The following is a 13,667-nucleotide window of genomic DNA, read 5'->3' as shown; positions in this document are numbered from 1 at the left end:
TCAAGAGTCTAATGGTTGAGGGGTAGTAATTGTTCCTGAAACTGTTGGTGTGAGTCCTAAGACTCTTGTACCTTCTTCCGGATGGCAGCTGTGAGAAGAGAACATATCCTGGGCGAGGGGGGTCCCTGAAGTTGGATGCTGTTTTCCTATGACAGTGTTTCATGCAGATGTGCTCACTGGTGGGGGTGAGTTTTACCCATGATGGACTGGGCTGTATTCAATACTTTTTGCATGATTTCCCATTCAAGGGCATGATGTGACATTGATGCAATTAAGTTATTCATTGCGCCTATGCATATGACAATAAACTTGACTCTTGACTTCAAGATACTATATAAATGGAAGTTATATATGTAACAGTATTAACTAGGTACCATTTCCAGAATGAATTGGCTTGATCCACTGAATTAAAAAAAATTTAAATTCATAGTCAAAAAAAAAACAAAACTTGTAAAATGTATTAATCTTTTGGTAATGTGGTATTTCCAACTAAATTCAAACTTTAAATGGTAAAGTTTCCACATTGCAACAAGTTCACAGAGTTCCACGGACATAATGTGTCTGTTCTGTCAAATTAATCCCATGTGCCTTGTTCTTTTTAAATTTAATACATATGCTAATGAACCAGTTGATGAATTAGGGACTAAAAATTTTAAGTTGTGGCGGATTTTGTGAGTTGCCTTACATCAAATGGGTGAACAAGCTGATTAGATACATTCAGCATAAAGGATCACTCCTTTGTCAGATGACTTAATAACAAATAGATTCCATAAATTTCTGTCAATTATGTATTTAAATCAATTTTTCACCAAGTACATTAACGTGCTTTTATCACATTAATAGTTTGCCATATTTCACAGCAAGCTGTAACACCACACATACAAATTACATTTATATAGATCAGGCACCTTCCAGGAGATTTCGCACCCCAACACGTCTTTCCTTCTCTGCCCAGTTTGGCATTCTGTTTGCTTCAGTTCTCCTTAGCTATCCCTTCCATCTCCTAAACCAGTGGTCCCCAATCACCAGGCCGTGGACCGGTACCGAGCCGCAAAGCATGTGCTACCGGGCTGTGAAGAAACGATATGAGTCAGCTGCACCTTTCCTCATTCCCTGTCACGCACTGTTCAACTTGAACATAGGGTTGCCAACTGTCCCGTATTTGCCAGGACATCCCGTATATTGGACAAATTGGTTTTTCCCATACGGGACCACCCTTGTCCTGTATTTCCCCCGCTAAGGTACAGCGTTCCTATGAAAACTTTCGTGCTGAAATGGTGTGAAGCAAAGAAGCAATTACCATTAAGTTATATGGGAAACATTTTTGAGTGCTCCCAGACCCAAAAAAAACCTACCGAATCATACCAAATAACACATAAAACCGAAAATAACACTCACATATAGTGAAAGCAGGAACGATATGATAAATTCACAGCTTATATAAAGTAGAAATAATGTATGTACAGTATAGTCAGGAAGATGAAGGCAAAACCGATTTGTGGGGGAAAAAATCGGCAAGTACACGCATGCGCACATCACATCCGCACATCACGCATACACACACAGGTGCCCATGCAAGGTTTCATAGTCATGGTAGTCTTTCTTGGGGTAAAGTGTCCCGGGATTTGACTGCTACTTTTGTCCCTCATTTGGGAGTGAGAAAGTTGGCAACCCTAACTGTAAAAGACATGTTGAGGTGAGTTTATCCCTACTTGAACACCACCTCGCCCCGCCCCCCCCCGCCTGTGCGCAAGAATATTGTCAATATTAAACCAGTCCGCGGTGCAAAAAAGGTTGAGGACCCCTGTCCTAAACCCTATCCACCTGAAACACTAATTCTGTTTCTTTTTTCCACAGCTACTGCCTAATGTGCCAAGGGTTTCCAGCATTTTCTGCTACCAGAGCAATAAGTCTGCTGAAGGAATTCAGAGGGTCGAGCAGCATATGCAGAAGGAAGGAACATTTTGAATCTTTGGTTCTAGACCCTGCATCGGGATTCTAATCTGTAGTCTCTTCTGACTCAATTTTAGATTACTCTGTTTTGGTGTGGCGTTTTTAATGTAAACAACATTATTAATCTGGATCTCAACTCAAATCAGTTTGATTTTGCTGTCATCTGCAAAATTACATGTCTGCACAGGTTTAATGAAAAACTTACTTGCAGGAGCATTACAGATACCTATTATTATCACCACAACATGCACACAAGAAAAAACTGAGTAAAAATTATACAAGAAAGAATGCAATTAGAACAAATAAAAGTTCAAGGTAACGTAATGTGATCATAGAGTTGCTCTCATGATAGAAGTAGTGAACCGTGTTCTGCAGGTTGGTTCAAGAAGAGAATGGTTGAAGGGAAGTAGCTGTTTTCGACCCTGGTAGTGTTAAAAATTTAGTATTTTAAAACAGAGGCATATTGAAATTACTTATGTCAGAAGGCAGCAAATCTCTGGAATTTTCTGTCCCGAAGGATTGTGGCAGCCAGGGAATTGGAGGTATTTCATATATCTGAGATAGTAAAAATACATCAAAAATACATCTGGAAGGTTCAGCTGCTGGTGAGTCAGGATCCTAGAAAAAGTTACACCATGAAGACAAAAGAACACTCCAAGCAACTCCATGAAATAGTTATTTGAAAAGAAGGAGATGTCAGGAGATGGATACAAGAAAATTTACAAGTTACTTGATATCCCTTGGAGTAGAGTTAAGTCAATCATCAAGGAATGGAAAGAATATGGCATAGCTGGCCGTCCTCAAAAACTGAATGACTGTGCAAGAAGGGGACTAGTGTGGGAAGCCACCAAGAGACCTATGACAACTCTAGAGGAGTTACAAGCTTCAGTGGTTGAGATGGGTGAGACTGCACATACAACAATTGTTGCCCAGGTGCTTCAACAGTCACAACTTTTGGGAGAGTAGCAAAGAGAAAGCCTCTGTTGAAAAAAAATCACATGAAATCTCAGCTAGAGTTAGTTGGAAGAAGGTTCTATGGTTTGATGAAATCAAAATTGAGCTCTTTGGCCATCAGACTAAATGCTTTGTTTGGTGTAATCACAGCATCAAAAACACACTATCCCTACAGTGAAGCATGCTGGTGGCTACAACATGCTGTAGGGATGCTTCACTGCTGCAGACCCTGGAAGGCTTGTGAAGGTAGGGGGTAAAATGAAAGCAGCAAAATACAGGGAAATCCTGGAGGAACCTGATACAGTCTGCAAAAGAACTGCAATTTAGGAGAAGATTTGTTTTCCAGCAAGACAATGATCCCAAGCATAAAGGCAAAGCTATACAGGAATGGCTTAAAAACAATCAAGGTAATGTCCTGGAATGGCCAAATCAGAGTCCAGACCTCAATCCAATTGAAAACTTGTGGCTGGAATTGAAAAAGGACTGTTCACTCATGATCCCCATGTTATCAGACAGAGGTTGAGCAGTTTGTAAAGAGGAATGGGGAAAAATTGCAGTGTCCAAATGTGCAAAGCTGATAGAGATGTATCTACACCGACTCAAGGCTGTAATTGCTGTCAAAGACCCAGACATCCCACCCTGCAAAAACTCATTTCAGGGAGGTAGCACCATCAATTTGCAGGAGACTCCCGGAACTTCCGGGAAAGGTGGGATGTCTGCAATAGAGTAGCTCCTTAGCAGCTAGACAGCTAATTTAAATAACGTTAGCTATGCTAATGAACGAATGACACCTGTTAAACTCACCTCAACATGTCTTTTACGGTCTTAACCCACCATGGGCAATAGAAAAGTCACTGTTGCAAACAATGCAGCGAGCAACTCTGTCAGTATTTTTGACCCTATTAGACAGGGGTACAATTTAGGGTAGTCTGGGGTGACGTACGTTTTATATTTTCTTTATTTGGAACACTCTGCCATGGCGAGTGCTCGCTCTCTTGCTCTCTCTCTCTCGTGACTGCTCTCTCGCTCTCTCTCTCTCATGGTCACTCTCGCTCTCGTGCTCTCTCGCTCTTGTGGTCGCTCCCTCGCTCTCTCTCTCTTGTGGTCCCTCTCGTGCTCGCTCTCTCACTTTCTTTTGTGGTCGCTCTCGTTTTCTCACTCTCTCTTGCTCTCGTGCTCTCTCGCTCTCTCCGGGACATTGTATATAATTGGTGGGCATCAGGGAGCCACTATTAATATGCGGGAGACTCCCGGAACTTCCGGGAGAGGTGGGATGTCTGATGATCCATCTACTAAACACTTACTAGAAGGTGGTGAATACTTATGCAATCAATTATTTCATGTTTTATATTTGTAATTAATTTAGATCACTTTGTAGAAATCTGTTTTCACTTTGAAACAAAAGAATCTTTTCCTGTTGATCAGTGTCAAAAAACCCCAAATTAAATCCACTGTGATTCAATGTTGTAAAACAATAAAATGTGAAAACTTCCGGGGGGGGGGGGGGTTGGTGGTGGGTGAATACTTTTTATAGGCGCTGTAGATTAGCTGTGCTCATATTGATTGGCGGGGCAGGTTTAAAGGACTTGAAGGATTTTTCCTGCTCCTGTTTTCTTGTATTCTTGGACTGTACCAGGTTTAGCACTTAGAGAGCTCAAGGAACAGCTTCCAATATCCAATGACTGGGTGTCAGGTGGAAATTACAGAGATAGGAAAGAGAGGCAGATATTTGCATCCCAGGAATTAGCCTAGAAAATCTCTTTTGGACTGTCTCCTGCGCAGGTGTATCTCCTCATAAAGCATTGGCTCCTGCAGATGCTGCCTGACCTGCTGAGCATTTCCAGCATTTTCTGTTTGTTTTTTTCTCAGATTTACAGATTCCACAGTGCTTTACTTTTCTCTTTATATTCAGGTTTTGACGACACTAATTGACAGTCATGGTGTTTTCTGGGTGCATGATCAAACTTTATCATCTGCCTTTCACCTGGCTGCATACAACAGTTACACACTGCCACACATGAAAATTCTTCCTCTACAAGAGGCTTGCAAATTCCGCACTGCCCCATTCACTGAATAGTGCAATGCTCCATCAGATGAGACACCCCAAGACGAGGGTAAACTGATTTAATATTGGGCTCATGTAGCATGTGTTAATTTTGCTTCATCACTTATGAAGAGATGATGCCTGGAAGAATTACGCTGAAAAGTTTCAGAGGTTTTTTTTAAAAACTAAAATGGGGACAGACAGCTAATTAAAGCAACTGCCCAGGGCAGAGTGGTTTCATTGTCTTGAATTCTGCTCTGCACTGAAAGCAGCTCGCCCATTCATTGCATCAGTAAGGAAATGACTCGGGTTAGTTCCATAATTTTTCTCCCCTTTTATTTAGTTCCCTTCCGGTGAAATTTATCCTTCACGTCAGTAGAAATTCAGAATTCATCCTTCAATCCAGAGGGCTCTTCTCTCAAGTAGCTTGGTTCTATTCAGCCAATTGGAAGCTTGGGATATTGCTCAACTCTGCTTTAATCATCAATGTGTGCAGAGGAAATCTACCTAGGGTCCTGGCCAATTTTTTATCCCCCAATCAAAAGCACTGAAGAACTGATTGTCACAGTGCTGTTTGGTGGGAATTAGCTTGGCACAAACTGACTGCACTTCAGAAGCAATTTGTTTGCTGTGAAGAGACTAGCAAACATCCAGAAGTAGTGAAACATGATATATAACTGCAAATTATGCTTTAATTTCATTTTGCGCAGGAGGTAGTAGTTTTCTGGCTTGGAGAGAAGCAGCCTATTACATCTACGAGTTACATGTCAGTAACCCTGTCACTTTTTTGATTATTGCAATTACAAACATCACAGGATAATATGAAAAATATCCAGCACATCACAGGAATCAGCCTTCCCTTTGTATGCTTCATGTTGCCTCAGTAAAGCAGCTAGCATTATCCAAGACCCCACACCCCCCAGACATTCTCCTCTCCCCTCTCCCACTGGGCATTGGATACAGAAACCTGAAAGTGTGTACCACCAGGGTCAAGGAATTTTATCTGAATTTCGAACAGAGCTCTTGTATAATAAGATGGACTCTTGGCCTCATAATCTACTTTGTTATGATCCTGAACTTTATCGTTTACATGCACTACACGTTATCAGTAGCTTTTGCACTTCATTCTGCATTGTTATTGTTTCACCTTGTTCTAACTCAATGCATTGTATAATGATTTGATCTATATAAACAGTACGCAAGACAAGCTTTTCATTGTATTTGAGGCATGTGGCAATAATAAAGCAATACATAATCATTACTTCAAAGTAATATTATAATGCAGGGAATTATTTAGGACCATAAGATATATGAGCAGAATTAGGCCATTTGGCCTAACGAGTCTGCTCCGCCATTATGACTGATCCATTTTGATTCTCAGTCCCAAGCTTCTGCGTTCTCCCCGTATTCCTTCATGTCCTGACTAATTAATAACCTCTCAACCTCTGCCTTAAATATACCCAGTGTCTTGGCCTCGACAGCTAGCTGTGGCAACAAATTCCACAGGTTCACCACTCTGGCTAAAGAAATTCCTCCTCACCTCCATTCTAAAAGGACAGCCCTCTATTCTGAGGCTGTGCCCCCTGGTCTTAGACTCCCCCACCATAGGAAACATCCTTTCCACATTCACTCTATCGAGACCTTTCAACATTCGATAGGTTTCAATAAAATCACCCCTCATTCTTCTGAATTCCAATGAATAGAGGCCTGAGCCATCAACAGATCCTCATGTGACAAGTCCTTCAATCCCAGAATCATTTTCAGGAACCTCCTTTGAACCCTCTCCAATATCAGCACACCCTTTCCTTCTTATATTTGAAAGAAAACAACAAATAAATGTCTATTAAACCGATGACAACCTAACCAGTAAGAACAAACTCATTTACCCTTCCCCCAGGATCTGAGGTCTTCCACTCATTGAATTGAGCTGTGGACTTGCTTGAGGTTTAAATGGGACAGGTTCCCAGCTAGTGTTGTGGGAGACCAATGTGGGATCCTGCTGTTCGACCAGAATTCACCGGGAGCAGCACGGGAGCAGATGCTGGGCTGAAGAAAACCATACTAACTCAGTCTTACAGTGCTGCAGTGGACATGGATCTCCACAGAGACACCTGAATAAGTCTCTACATCAAGGTGGAAAGTATGCTCCAATATTTATTGAATAAAGTATAACATAAGAAAAATAAGAAATAAGAGCAGGAGAAATCCATCTGGCCCATTGAACCTTCTCTGTTAATGAGATCATGACTGATCTGGTCGTGGACTCAACTCCAACTATCTGCCTCATTTCCATAGTCCTCAATTCCACTGCTATGCGAAAGTATATCTAACTGTGTCTTGACTATGCTTAATGAGTTAGCCTCCACTGCTTCACTAGACAGAGAAACCCACTCTCTCTCCAGGGAAGGCTGTTTCTCTTCATCTCCATTCTCAATTTACTCTCCTAAATCTTGAAACTATGACCTTAGTTCTAGTTTGACTTAACAGTTGAAACAACTTTCGTCTCTATTTTAACTACACCTTTCATAATTTTATATTATTTTCTATAAGATTCTCCCTCAATCTTCTGACATTTACAAAATATATTTGAGAATTTCATGGCATTTCACAAACATTGCCAGTGATAGTAAACATTATTCTGATTCTGAATTCCAGTGAGGAAAGTCCCAGGTGACCGAATTTCTCCTCATAAACTAACCCCCTAATCTCTGGAATCAATCTCCACTGCATATCTCCAAAGGCAGTATGTCTTTCCTTAAGTAAGGAGACCAAAACTACACACAGTATTCCAGGTGCGGCCTCACCAGTACCTCTGCACTGATCTATGACAATAAATAATCTTTATCTGAAAAGATTCTGGGCTGGTTTTCTCCAAGATGCTGTCTGGAACAAATACAGACCATTACAGATATATGAGAAAGCTAGAGACTTGATATCCAGATGGATGGCAAGAACCATGGAAATGGAAGCTGTCCAACTGATAGAGAGCATGCTGGTTGTCCTGGATGTACTGTAGATAGGAAGGGACTGGACATGGGGAGACAGGGTAGAGTCAAAGTCTGAGGGTCGAGAGCAGGCAGAAACAGGCTTATTCTCACCCCACTAAATTTACAAATGTGTTATCCTCACGGACTGTTCATTGGACTTAGGCTTGACATCAGTATACCGATATCAATATGAAGCCACGAAGCACACACACATCGCATTGCTGTGCCAATATCTGTCTTGTGTGACACTCTTAAAGCCATCACTTCAAATTTTTCTCTCTACAACCATCATTCATTCTGGCAGAACAGAGATGTAATTGCTTTCCAGAGGCATGAAGCAAGTTTGAAAGGAATATAAATGGATGTGCTATGAAAAATTCACATGCCCAAATTAGATTTCATTAGGATCAGAATGACATCTCTCTCAACTTAGACCTGCATTGGCTATTTAAAGTGGTAAAGGGACAACAACAACAACAAGGCCAAGGTTGGAGTGTTGCATCCAGGGTTGCAAACAATCCCTATTACATGGAATGTCTATACCAAAAAAAGGAAACATGGCTGCCCTTATGATTAGCGTAGGTAGTGCCAATTTTCCTCAACAGCAAACAGATTTACTATTAGGTTTAAGGTTTGAGGGAAAAGATTTAAAAGTGACCTGAGGAGCAACTTTTTCCAGACAAAGAATGTTGGTACTTGGAATGAGTTCCAGAGAATGCTATATGGTGGGTGCAATTATAACGTTTGAACAGGTACATAGGTAGAAAAGGTTTAGAGAGATATGGATCAAACATAGACAACTTGGACTAGCCTAGATATGCATTTTGGCCAGCATGAACACTTTGGACTGAACTCCCTATTTCCAAGTTGAATAAATCCATGGCTCCAATTCAGAGACCAGGAGGAACATTGAATTGTGAAATATTTATGATGCAGAAAGAGGCCATGTGACCCACTGTGTCTGCCCAGTTGGACAAGAGCACTATCCAAACTAATCCTACTTTCCTATATTTTGTCCATAGCCCTGAAGGTTACAACTCTTCAAGTACACACCAGGTACATGTGATGCAGGTGTGTGCCTCTGTGAAATTCAGACACCACAGCTCTTAAATGCCTGAAACGTTGACTGTCCATTTCCCTCCACAAGTGCTTGTGAACCTGATGAGTTCCTCCAGACTTATGCTTCTTGTTCTAGATCCCAGCATCTGCAATCTCCTGTGTCTCCGCTGTAATGCAAACTCACCAGTTCAGGTAAGCAGAAACTCTAGTTTCATATTTCTTGCAATTAAAATTCAAAATCTCTATAAAACGGATTTGTTTTTCCGATATTGACTCATCTTCCAGATTTACACTTGTTTCAGTTCTAACTAATATTTTTACTAGTCTTCACCACCCTTTTTACCAGACACCTTCCACTGCTCTGCACATTTAGCTTCCCCCTTCTCATGGATCTTTCCTTTAGTCTGGATCAGGAGCTCCCAACCTGAGGTCCATGGACCCCTTGTCTAATAGCATTGGTCCATGGCATAAAAAAAGTAGGGAAACCCCTGGTCTGGACTTTTCCTAGACAGCACCAGAGTTCTGGCACTCCAGGAGGCCATAGTTGTGCAGCTACAGGACAGAGAGCACAGCCCTAGTGATTTCCAGCATCTGTATGTATTTGTTGTGCTATTAAATGACTGGGAAAACTGTTGGGGACATTCTAATAATTTTAGTGAATGTAGTTATAGTAAAAATGGATGGAACAGTGGCATGACTTTTTTTTGCCATAATATCTCCTTTTTTTCCCCAAAGTTATTTATATTATTCTTCTGACTGCTGCTTCAGTGACTGCTGTGTGCATGTGATGCCGCAGCAGGTAAGCTTTTCACTGCACCTTTGCAAACGTATACTTGGGCAGGAGACAGCAAACTTGACTTTGACTCAAAACAGGCATTCACCTCCCTGCAATTGGTACAGCTCATCCTTGGGTTACAAATGCCTGATTTATGGACACTCCTACATACGATCGAGCTCCTATAGTATTATTAAATTTAAAAGGCTGACATGCATACATAAGTTTGCAGATTGTATTTCTCTCTTCCCTTTTAGTAACTGTTCTTTTTTTTCAGTGTTATGCACTTTTAATGCCATTCACTACAGTACTGTGGAGGGATAGTGACCATGTCGAGTAACTGGTATATTTTTCAACTTACCAAACATTGCTTTCTTTGTCCTAACAAGAAAACAATGTCAGAATACTAGATGAATATCTCTCACTTGGTCCAGCCATGAATCCAGGGGTTTTACTGCGCAGGTCTTTTATACACTGATGTCGATGATAGGGAAATTATATTTTGGTAGTTTTAAAATAATTAGCACCTACCTATGGTATTGTTCAAATCTGACCTTTGGAGCCAAGCTATGTCACGGTGTTGTTCCTGTTTACTGTCTCTTTAAGATTATTGCTCTAGCAAGTGCATTTGCTCTTAAATTGGTGAAGGGGACGAAAGTCTAGAAAATTGCCTGCAAATTTCAGCTTCAGTGTCACAAGAACCCAAGGAGAAATACTCTGCAATCCCGTCTCCTTCAGATCCCATCGTCGGCTCCTGGGTCCTCAGAGGCTCCATCTTCCTCTCACCCCAACCCTCCCCTCTCCATTGACACCCCCAGCCACCCCCCTCCCCCCTCTGATCCCAGCTCTCGTCCGTGCCAGGTCTTTACCATCCCCTCCGACCTTCAACTGTCGGAGGCAGAGCGCTCTGTCCTCAGTAAGAGCCTCACCTTTGTCCCCCTTCGCCCACACCTCAGCGAGTTCCGTGTTCGCCATGATGCGGAACTTTTCTTCCGCCGTCTCCGTCTCCGAGCCCACTTCTTCAGCAAGGACTCTTCCACCCCCACCAATGACCCCTTCTCCCGTCTTCAACCCTCCTCTTCTTCATGGACACCCCGCTCTGGTCTTCTGCCTGCTCTGGATCTCTTTATCGCTAACTGCCGACGGGACATCAACCGTCTCGACTTCACCGCACCTTGGCCCCATTCCAACCTCAATCTTTTGGAACGCTCTGTTCTCCACTCCCTCCGCACTAATCCTAACCTTACTATAAAACCCGCCAATAAGGGGGGTGCTGTTGTAGTCTGGCGTACTGACCTCTACCTTGCCGAGGCACAGCGACAACTCGCGGATACCTCCTCTTATTTACCCCTCGATCGTGACACCCACTAAGGAGCACCAGGCCATTGTCTCCCACACCATCACCGACTTTATCCGCTCAGGGGATCTCCCATCCACTGCTACCAACCTTATAGTTCCCACACCTCGCACTTCCCGTTTCTACCTCCTACCCAAGATCCACAAACCTGCCTGTCCTGGCAGACCTATTGTCTCAGCTTGCTCCTGCCCCGCTAAACTCATTTCTGCATACCTCGACACGGTTTTATCACCCCTTGTTCAATCCCTTCCGACCTATGTTCGTGACACTTCTCACGCTCTTAAACTTTTCAATGATTTTAAGTTCCCTGGCCCCCACCACTTTATTTTCACCATGGATGTCCAGTCCCTATATACTTCCATCCCCCATCAGGAAGGTCTCAAAGCTCTACGCTTCTTTTTGGATGCCAGACCTAATCAGTTCCCCTCTACCACCACTCTGCTCCGTCCAGCGGAATTAGTCCTTACTCTTAATAATTTCTCCTTTGGCTCCTCCCCTCCCCACTAAAGGTGTAGCTATGGGCACCAGTATGGGTCCTAGCTATGCCTGCCTTTTTGTTGGCTTTGTGGAACAATCTATGTTCCGTGCCTATTCTGGTATCTGTCCCCCACTTTTTCTTCGCTACATCGATGACTGCATTGGCGCTGCTTCCTGCACGCATGCAGAGCTCGTTGACTTTATTAACTTTGCCTCCAATTTTCACCCTGCCCTCAAGTTTACCTGGTCCATTTCCAACACCTCCCTCCCCTTTCTAGATCTTTCTGTCTCTGTCTCTGGAGACAGCTTATCCACTGATGTCTACTATAAGCCTACTGACTGTCACTGCAATCTGGCCTATTCCTCTTCTCACCCTGTCTCTTGCAAAAACGCCATCCCCTTCTCGCAATTCCTCCGTCTCCGCCGTATCTGCTCTCAGGATGAGGCTTTTCATTCTAGGACGAGAGAGATGTCTTCCTTTTTTAAAGAAAGGGGCTTCCCTTCCTCCACTATCAACTCTGCTCTTAAACGCATCTCCCCCATTTCACGTACTGCTCTCACTCCATCCTCCCGCCACCCCACTAGGAATAGGGTTCCCCTGGTCCTCACCTACCACCCCACCAGCCTCCGGGTCCAACATATTATTCTCCGTAACTTCTGCCACATCCAACGGGATCCCACCACTAAGCATATCTTTCCCTCCCCCCCCTCTGCATTCTGTAGGGTTCGCTCCCTACGCAACTCCCTTGTCCATTCGTCCCCCCCATCCCTCCCCACTGATCTCCCTCTTGGCACTTATCCGTGTAAGCAGAACAAGTGCTACACATGCCCTTACACTTCCTCCCTTACCACCATTCAGGGCCCCAAACAGTCCTTCCAGGTGAGGCAACACTTCACCTGTGAGTCGGCTGCGGTGATCTACTGCGTCCGGTGCTCCCGATGTGGCCTTTTATATATTGGCGAGACCCGACGCAGACTGGGAGACCGCTTTGCTGAACACCTACGCTCTGTCCGCCAGAGAAAGCAGGATCTCCCAGTGGCCACACATTTTAATTCCACATCCCATTCCCATTCTGACATGTCTATCCACGGCCTCCTCTACTGTAAAGATGAAGCCACACTCAGGTTGGAGAAACAACACCTTATATTCCGTCTGGGTAGCCTCCAACCTGATGGCATGAACATCGACTTCTCTAAGTTCCGCTAATGTCCCACCTCCCCCTCGTACCCCATCTGTTACTTACTTTTATACACACATTCTTTCTCTCACTCTCCTTTTTCTCCCTCTGTCCCTCTGAATATACCCCTTGCCCATCCTCTGGGTCCCCCCCACCTTGTCTTTCTTCCTGGACCTCCTGTCCCATGATCCTCTCGTATCCCTTTTGCCTATCACCTGTCCAGCTCTTGGCTCTATCCCTCCCCCTCCTGTCTTCTCCTATCATTTTGGATCTCCCCCTCCCCCTCCAACTTTCAAATCCCTTACTCACTCTTCCTTCAGTTAGTCCTGACGAAGGGTCTCGGCCTGAAACATCGACTGCACCTCTTCCTAGAGATGCTGCCTGGCCTGCTGCGTTCACCAGCAACTTTTATGTGTGTTGCCTGAGAAATACGGGGCTTTAGTTTAAATATCTCAAGCATATTTTATGACTGCAATGCAGTGTGATGGGCAATTCAGCATCTGTTATACAGAGACAAACTCTGTGTAAGCCAAAATCATAATTCATCAGCAACTGAACCTTTTAAAACATGAAGCATAAAAAAACAGTAAGGTTTACTTTTCTGTAAAATGTTTTACCAACTTCCTAACCAAAAAATAAGTGCTGTAAGTGTCTTAAAAAAATAATTCCAGCACATGTGCAATCTTGTTTTTGGATTATAAATTTCACTTTAAAGTTCTTGTATATTATGGTCACTGTTACAGCATAGGAAATAAGCAGGGATCTTAGACAGTGAAGCACAGGAACAGGCCCTTTAGTCTGTGCCAAACACAACACCAGATTAAACTAAATCCCTTCTGCCTGTACAGAATCCATATCCTTCCATTCACTGCTTGTCTATGTG

Source organism: Mobula birostris, chromosome 5, assembly GCF_030028105.1.
Source record: "Mobula birostris isolate sMobBir1 chromosome 5, sMobBir1.hap1, whole genome shotgun sequence".
NCBI lineage: Eukaryota > Metazoa > Chordata > Chondrichthyes > Myliobatiformes > Myliobatidae > Mobula > Mobula birostris.
The sequence above is the reverse complement of the archived record's forward strand: the minus strand, read 5'-3'. Positions refer to the sequence as shown.